The following is a 7,430-nucleotide window of genomic DNA, read 5'->3' on the forward strand; positions in this document are numbered from 1 at the left end:
TCTTTAATAAACCGTCTGTAGTACCCAGCGAAACCCAGGAATGATCTCAGCTCTTTTAGATTACGTGGAACTGGCCAGGATTTTAACGATGAGATCTTTTCTGGGTCAGTTTCAACACCCTTCTCAGAAACAATATGTCCTAAATATCGCACACTCGACTGAAAAAATTTGCATTTTTCAGGGGATAGCTTCAACCCAAACTCTTTTAACCTGGACAGCACTCTGAGCAGTCGTTTCTCATGCTCATCCAAGGTGGATGAGAAAATGATTATGTCATCCAGAAACACAAGGACTTCTTTGAGATGCAAGTCTCCCATACACTTCTCCATAAGCCGCTGAAAAGTACTTGGGGCATTTGTGATACCCTGTGGCATTCTGTTCCACTCCCAGAACCCCAGTGGCGTAACAAAAGCAGTTTTTGCCTTGTCTGCCTCATCCATCTCAATTTGGTAATACCCCGACTTCAAATCAAGGACAGAAAACCATTTAGATCCAGTCAGGGCTGAGAAAGACTCCTCCAAGTTTGGGAGTGCATAAGCATCTTTCACAGTTTGCAAATTTAATTTTCTATAGTCAATACACAACCGGACAGCACCATTGCGTTTTCGGACCACCACGATTGGAGATGAGAAAGGTGACTCAGACTCTCTTATTACTCCGGCTTCAAGGAGGTCACGCAGGTGAGATCCGACTGCCTCCAGGTCATTGGGGTGTATTGGTCTTGCTCTGTGCTTGAAGGGGGTTTCATCACTGAGCTTGATGGAATGTCTAACTCGGTCAGTACAGCCAAAGTCTATGTCATGGTGGGAAAAGACTTCAGGCATTTCATTAAGCTTGGCTGTTATCCGGTTCCTCCATTCAAGTGGAATGGGTGAATCACCAAAATTGTACTCCAGTGTTGATTTCCTATTCTCTGCTTTACAGGTGCTGGTCATAAAATTAGAATATCATGAAAAAGTAGATTGATTTCAGTAATTCCATTTAAAAAGTGAAACTTGTATATTATATTCATACATTACATACAAACTCATATATTTCAGATGTTTATTTTGTTTAATTTTGATGATTACAAATGACAACAAATGAAAATCTCAAATTCATCATATCAGAAAATTAGAATATTACTGAAGACCAATAAAAACAAAGGATTTATAGAAATGTTGGCCAACTGAAAAGTATGAACAAGAAAAGTATGAGCATGTACAGCACTCAGTATTTAGTTGGGCCTCCTTTGGCCTGTATTACTGCAGCAATGCGGCGTGGCATGGAGTCGATCAGTCTGTGGCACTGCTCAGGTGTTATGATAGCCCAGGTTGCTCTAATAGTGGCTTTTAGCTCTTCTGAATTGTTGGGTCTGGTGTATTGCATCTTCTTCACAATACCCCATAGATTTTCTATGGGGTTAAGGTCAGGAGAGTTTGCTGGCCAATTAAGAACAGGGATACCATGGTCCTTCAACCAGGTACTGGTAGCTTTGGCACTGTGTGCAGGTGCCAAGTCCTGTTGGAAAATGAAATCTGCATCTCCAAAAAGTTGGTCAGCTGCAGGAAGCATGAAGTGCTCTAAAACTTCCTGGTATGTGGCTGCGTTGACCCTGGACCTCAGAAAACACAATGGACCAACACCAGCAGATGACATGGCATCCCCAAACCATCACTGACTGTGGAAACTTTACACTGGACTTCAAGCAACGTGGATGAAGTGCCTCTCTTCTTTTCCTCCAGACTCTGGGACCTTGATTTCCAAAGGAAATGCAAAATTTACTTTCATCAGAGAACATGACTTTGGACCACTCACCAGCAGTCCAGTCCTGTTTCTCTTTAGCCCAGGCAAGACGCTTCTGACGCTGTCTGTGGTTCAAGAGTGGCTTGACACAAGGAACGCGACAGCAGAAACCCATGTCTTTCATACGTCTGTGTGTGGTGGTTCTTGAAGCACTCACTCCAGCTGCAGTCCACTCTTTGTGAATCTCCCCCACATTTTTGAATGGGTTTTGTTTCACAATCCTCTCCAGGGTGCGGTTATCTCTCTTGCTTGTACACTTTTTTCGACCACATCTTTTCCTTCCCTTCGCCTCTCTATTAATGTGCTTGGACACTGAGCTCTGTGAACAGCCAGCCTCTTTAGCGATGACCTTTTGTGTCTTGCCCTCCTTGTGCAAGGTGTCGATGGTTGTCTTTTGGACAACTGTCAAGTCAGCAGTCTTCCCCATGATTGTGTAGCCTATAGAACTAGACTGAAAGACCATTTAAAGGCTTTTGCAGGTGGTTTGAGTTAATTAGCTGATTAGAGTGTGGCACCAGGGGCCATCAATTTTGAACCTTTTCACAATATTCTAATTTTCTGATATGATGAATTTGAGATTTTCATTTGTTGTCATTTGTAATCATCAAAATTAAACAAAATAAACATCTGAAATATATGAGTTTGTATGTAATGTATGAATATAATATACAAGTTTCACTTTTTAAATTGAATTACTGAAATCAATCTACTTTTTCATGATATTATAATTTTATGACCAGCACCTGTAGTATCAACAGCATGCTGAGTCAAGATGGTAGGTTTTGTTCCAATGTCTGCGATGATTGTCCTTGGTGGAATCAGTACATCTTGTTCAGACTCGTTCTTCATAATGACAGGAACTGTATATGGGGAACTATTTGGAAGAGTAACCAAGCAGTTCTGAATGCAAAGACCTCCAGGGAGAGGTGAAACAGGATGTTCAATGATGCCCCATTGGTCTGTGTGCAGAGCCCTCTAGAACAATGGTGTGGCCTGCAGGAATGAGAACTGGGTTCTTGCTCATCAGTCTCACAACACCGGCACTGCCCCTCTGATTCTGTTGATGTTTTAATTTTAGGAGCTTCAGTACGGCTTGGTATCCCGGGGCACTTGGCTGGAAGGAGGTGAAATCAGTGTCCACATACTGTGTGTATAGGATCTCGAGAGTGTTCATGCCAATTAGCACAGAAGACAGACTTCCTGGACACACATCAGGAACTACGAGTGCAAGTGTTGTCACTGCAAATTCAGACCCCAAAAATTATTTGGGAAATGTCACTGTTGTCTCCATGTAGCCCAAGTATAGTACAGACTGACCAGCAGCACCTTCTACTTCAAGCAAGTTATGTAATGGCTTGACTGGTTGATCACTGAGGTTTTTGTTGTAGAAGGAAATCGGAATCGTAGTCACTTGAGACCCTGTGTCCAACAGGCAGCAGCAATCACATCCAGCAAGATTCACCATGGCTGTACATTTGGATCCAATAAGCCCTTCTGGTAACTTAACTGGATTCCTCTTCACAGTTGATTGTAAAACATTTGCATACTGAGCAGTCTTCTTTTCTTTGGGACAGGTTTGGTCCCCGTCTGTCCCCCAACAGGAACCAGGCTTAGTTTAACGGATGCTGGCGGAAGTTAGTTTGTTTTTGGGCAAAGTGTTTCTTCTTTCTTGCAACCAGAGTGGGATTCGGCTGATTCTCACACTGTGGACGTATATGACCATCCTCACCACATCGGAAACAATAGCCAGGTTTGGGCTGAGATAGGGCGCCATGACGTGTTGGCTGTGCAGGGGGTTTCTCTGGTTTACCAGGCCGTTTACCGAAGTACTGAGGTTTTAAGTGATGGTTGGTCAGAGTTGGCTGGTTGGCAGTCAATAATTTCAGCTGCTGTTGCACATCTGCTAGCTGCTGTGCAAGCTGCTGGGTGATGCTGGTTAGGGCAGCTACTGCTCCTTGCTCTTCACGGTCCGTGGTTGCATACTGAGCATTGGTGGCTACTTTGTGTCGGGAGGACCCTAGATGTTGCTTCATTCGAAGGGTTTTTGCAGCTTCTCGATCCTCTTCAGTGCGCAAAAGAAGCAATAGTTCAGCAAAAGTAGGTGGTTTTGCCTTCTTCTGCTTTAGCTGGAGCTCAGCAATCAAATTGTCATCCCAGCAGCCCCGACAAAACTGGCTTAACAAATGTTGATGGATGTTGGTCTCCAAAGCTCCCCCTCTCTTCACAGCTGCATTAAGAGAAACTTGAAGCCGTTGGAGATAGGAAGACGGTTTTTCCCCAGCATTTTGAAAAGTGTCCATAAATTTGGCGTACAGCTCGTCACCATCTTGAACAGTGCCAAATGCTGAGTCAAGCACATCCAGGTACAAAGCAGGTAAGGTTTCAGAGCTCAAGTTTTTAACTAGGTCTGCAGCAGGCGGTAACAGGCTGTCAACAATTTTTCTTGAGCGTTGGAGATCGGACATGGAAGGGTCCTTTAGAAGTAATTCTAATGCAGACCTCCAGGTTTCAAAGTCTGCTTCATTAGGAGGTCTAGGGACTCGTCCTGAAAACACTCTGAGTCTCTGGTGGTGTGGTGTAGCATCATCACTTTTCACAATGTGCTCTACAACATAACGCTGGACCTCAGGTGGGTGGATATCCAGGTTGGAAATGGATGGTCGTGGCCCAGGTTGTGAAGTAGTACCTGATTGGTAAGTAGATGGCTCCTGTTTCATGCTGGGCACTGCACTGCCTGAAGAAGGACCAGGGGTTGGCGATGGTACAGCTGATGGCTTCACCCAGGGCTCCATTGACGGGGTAATATCCTCTGTGTCCTCTTTCATCGGTGGCACCGGCTGGAGCGAAGCAATGGAGTGACCAATCTGAGTCATCATGGCCTTCAGCACATCCCCATATTCTTTCCCAGTCAATTTGGCTAAGTCCTTCATTTCAGACATGTATAATAATGTTTTATATTTTGCTTCATGCGCCGCACAGACTGTTGCTAAGTCAGAAATGCAATATGTTACTGTTTGATCAGTAGAAACCAGTGTGTGTGGCAGAGATGGTCCTAAAGCTTTGATAGCAGCACCGGAGGAAAACTCTACCACCAATGTTGCATCAAACTCTGAATCAGGTGCAGAAATAATTTCATGGTGTTCAATTGAACCGTACGATTTCAGAAAATCAAGGGCTTCTTCTGTATCTTCTTTCACTTGTATGCCTTCAACTAGTACAGCATTAGGGATTTTGATACCACACTTAAGAAAGATATCCATGATGCAAAAAAAAAAAATGACCAAAAAAAAGATGACTATATAACCTAAATTAAGCACAAATCAACATTCTCCTGGCTAGCTCGCCAACTTGTAGCATTTCTTTATCCAAATGCCGATATAAGGAATGAATAAAATAAAAGTTGTAATCATAGGAATATCAGAAGTCTAAGTTCAGCTCTCGGAGAATGTTGAAGATGTGCTCAATGAGACGCCACACAGAATTCAGGTGCAAAAATTGGTGTAATATATGAAAAAGGAAAATATTTACAATATTTACAGTTGCACACAAAAAGTACAAACAAGACACTTCAATTTTTCTAAATGAACAAATACATAATTTGTAATTAAACTGTGGTCTGCAATTTCCACTTCATATAGTCCCACAAAACTGTATTATTGTAACAAAAAAAGGTTGAAAAAAGATTGTGAACCAAGGATTGAATGATATTGAAAGGTAAGTAAATGGCTGTATGTGGGTTGAGAAAAACGAGCTGCAGTGCCTCCTACCACACTGATGGGAGTTGCAGTCGCTTCTTTCCAGGCTGAGGCACGAGGCCTGTCTCTAGCTCGCCACCCAATATATGGGAACAAAGGAACCTGGCCTGTATAAACATGACCAATAATTAGCACAATGATTAAAAAATGCTTAGTTCCTAATTAATATCAAACATTTATATAGTCATCTACATGTACATGATTTATCTTAACCCCTTGAACCCTACGGACCCACCGGCGGGTCCAGCTGCTACATGACCTCGTAATTTTACCAAACCCCCAGTATTGATGTAAAAAACATATTTGGCACAGTTTGGTGACATTTATGGATAAATGTGCCAAAATGGCCTCTCCGCCTAAGAAATTTCTCACTAATACCATTCTAAAATAAATATGATTCATCTGATTGAGTCCAAATTTGGTATATTTTTACACAACATTTAGATTTAAAAGTCTGTACTACTTTTTTGTGCTATAAATAATATTTTGGTAGTGTTTTGCAATGTTTATTTCAAAGAAAATTTTGGCGAGGTTCAAAAAATACAAAATATTTTGTATTTTGTCCCTAATATTTCAGGCAGGGTCAAAGCTACAATGGTGCTGACACCAGAAAACCATTCTATGACATCTTACCATTACAGACGTACCAAAAGTTTCTTCTTAAATCTAATAGCTTTGAGGCTATAAGTTATTTACTTTTGTGTGTTTTTGTCAGGCAGAAATTTATTTATACACCCTTAGGGTATAAGAGGTTAAAATAAAAATATACAAAACAATTATTCGAGTACTCTTAACAATTCTTTACCATAATAAATGGTTTCATACATAAGTACACTTTACAAATGCATTTCAATATGCCTATATAGGTTTTCAACCAATAACCGTAAAATAAGGTTATTGTTAAATAATTTAAACCCAGTTGGTCAAATGAAAACAAAAACGGGCTAATGCAACATTACAACTGTGAAAGCTAGGCAATACCAAAAGTTTCTTCTTAAATCTAATAGCTTTGAGGCTATAAGTTATTTACTTTTGTGTGTTTTTGTCAGGCAGAAATTTATTTATACACCCTTAGGGTATAAGAGGTTAAAATAAAAATATACAAAACAATTATTCGAGTACTCTTAACAATTCTTTACCATAATAAATGGTTTCATACATAAGTACACTTTACAAATGCATTTCAATATGCCTATATAGGTTTTCAACCAATAACCGTAAAATAAGGTTATTGTTAAATAATTTAAACCCAGTTGGTCAAATGAAAACAAAAACGGGCTAATGCAACATTACAACTGTGAAAGCTAGGCAATATAGTTGTTAGCCATGATTCTAGAAACAATGGAAAACAATATAAAAGTGCAGCTAGCACCCATGCTAAGCTAGCACTATCAACACTGGGTGTTTAGCATTAGCATGCCACAACAAACAATTTAACACTCACCAGTTCCGGTTTTAGAGAGTCTCACAGGGCTCAAAAATACATCAACCCTCGGTTGGTAGAAGTTTCTAAAAGTTGCAAGGCATACCAGTGAGTGTTATAGCAGTTAAGATAGAAAAATATGACTTTAAGTCGGCTAATTGCCTACCTGCAGCAGCTCCATAAAGACACCAGCCCATGCTACATACAACAGTGAGCGGCCATACTTGTTGAAATCTCACCGGAAGTCTCGTGGGAAAATCTCGCGAGATTACAGACTTAGTGCCTGACAGAGTAAGTTTAGAAACGGGAAATAAAGGATAAGCCTTAAAACAGCTTGGTTACACAATCTCCTGGTCAAAGCTTCTAATTCAGTGAAAGGGTGGAATCAGAGTAAAAAAATATCCATGCCCAGGAGGAGGGGGTCACTCCAGTGGCTGGAAGTTGAAGGGGGTTTTGCTGGGAACTGG

General features: G+C 41.1%; 1 long non-coding RNA gene across 1 annotated transcript; it reads right to left on the bottom strand.

Moving 5' to 3' along the window:
• Positions 1-5,081: 5,081 nt before the first annotated feature.
• Positions 5,082-7,145, bottom strand: LOC119794110. Its single transcript, XR_005282182.1, has 4 exons — positions 7,130-7,145; positions 6,985-7,049; positions 5,553-5,647; positions 5,082-5,433 (listed from the first exon to the last, which is right to left on the bottom strand). It is a non-coding gene; the product is annotated as an uncharacterized LOC119794110 (long non-coding RNA).
• Between the last annotated feature and the right edge of the window lie 285 nt (positions 7,146-7,430).

This window comes from Cyprinodon tularosa, unplaced genomic scaffold, assembly GCF_016077235.1.
Source record: "Cyprinodon tularosa strain WSP-4 unplaced genomic scaffold, ASM1607723v1 ctg468, whole genome shotgun sequence".
Lineage (NCBI taxonomy): Eukaryota > Metazoa > Chordata > Actinopteri > Cyprinodontiformes > Cyprinodontidae > Cyprinodon > Cyprinodon tularosa.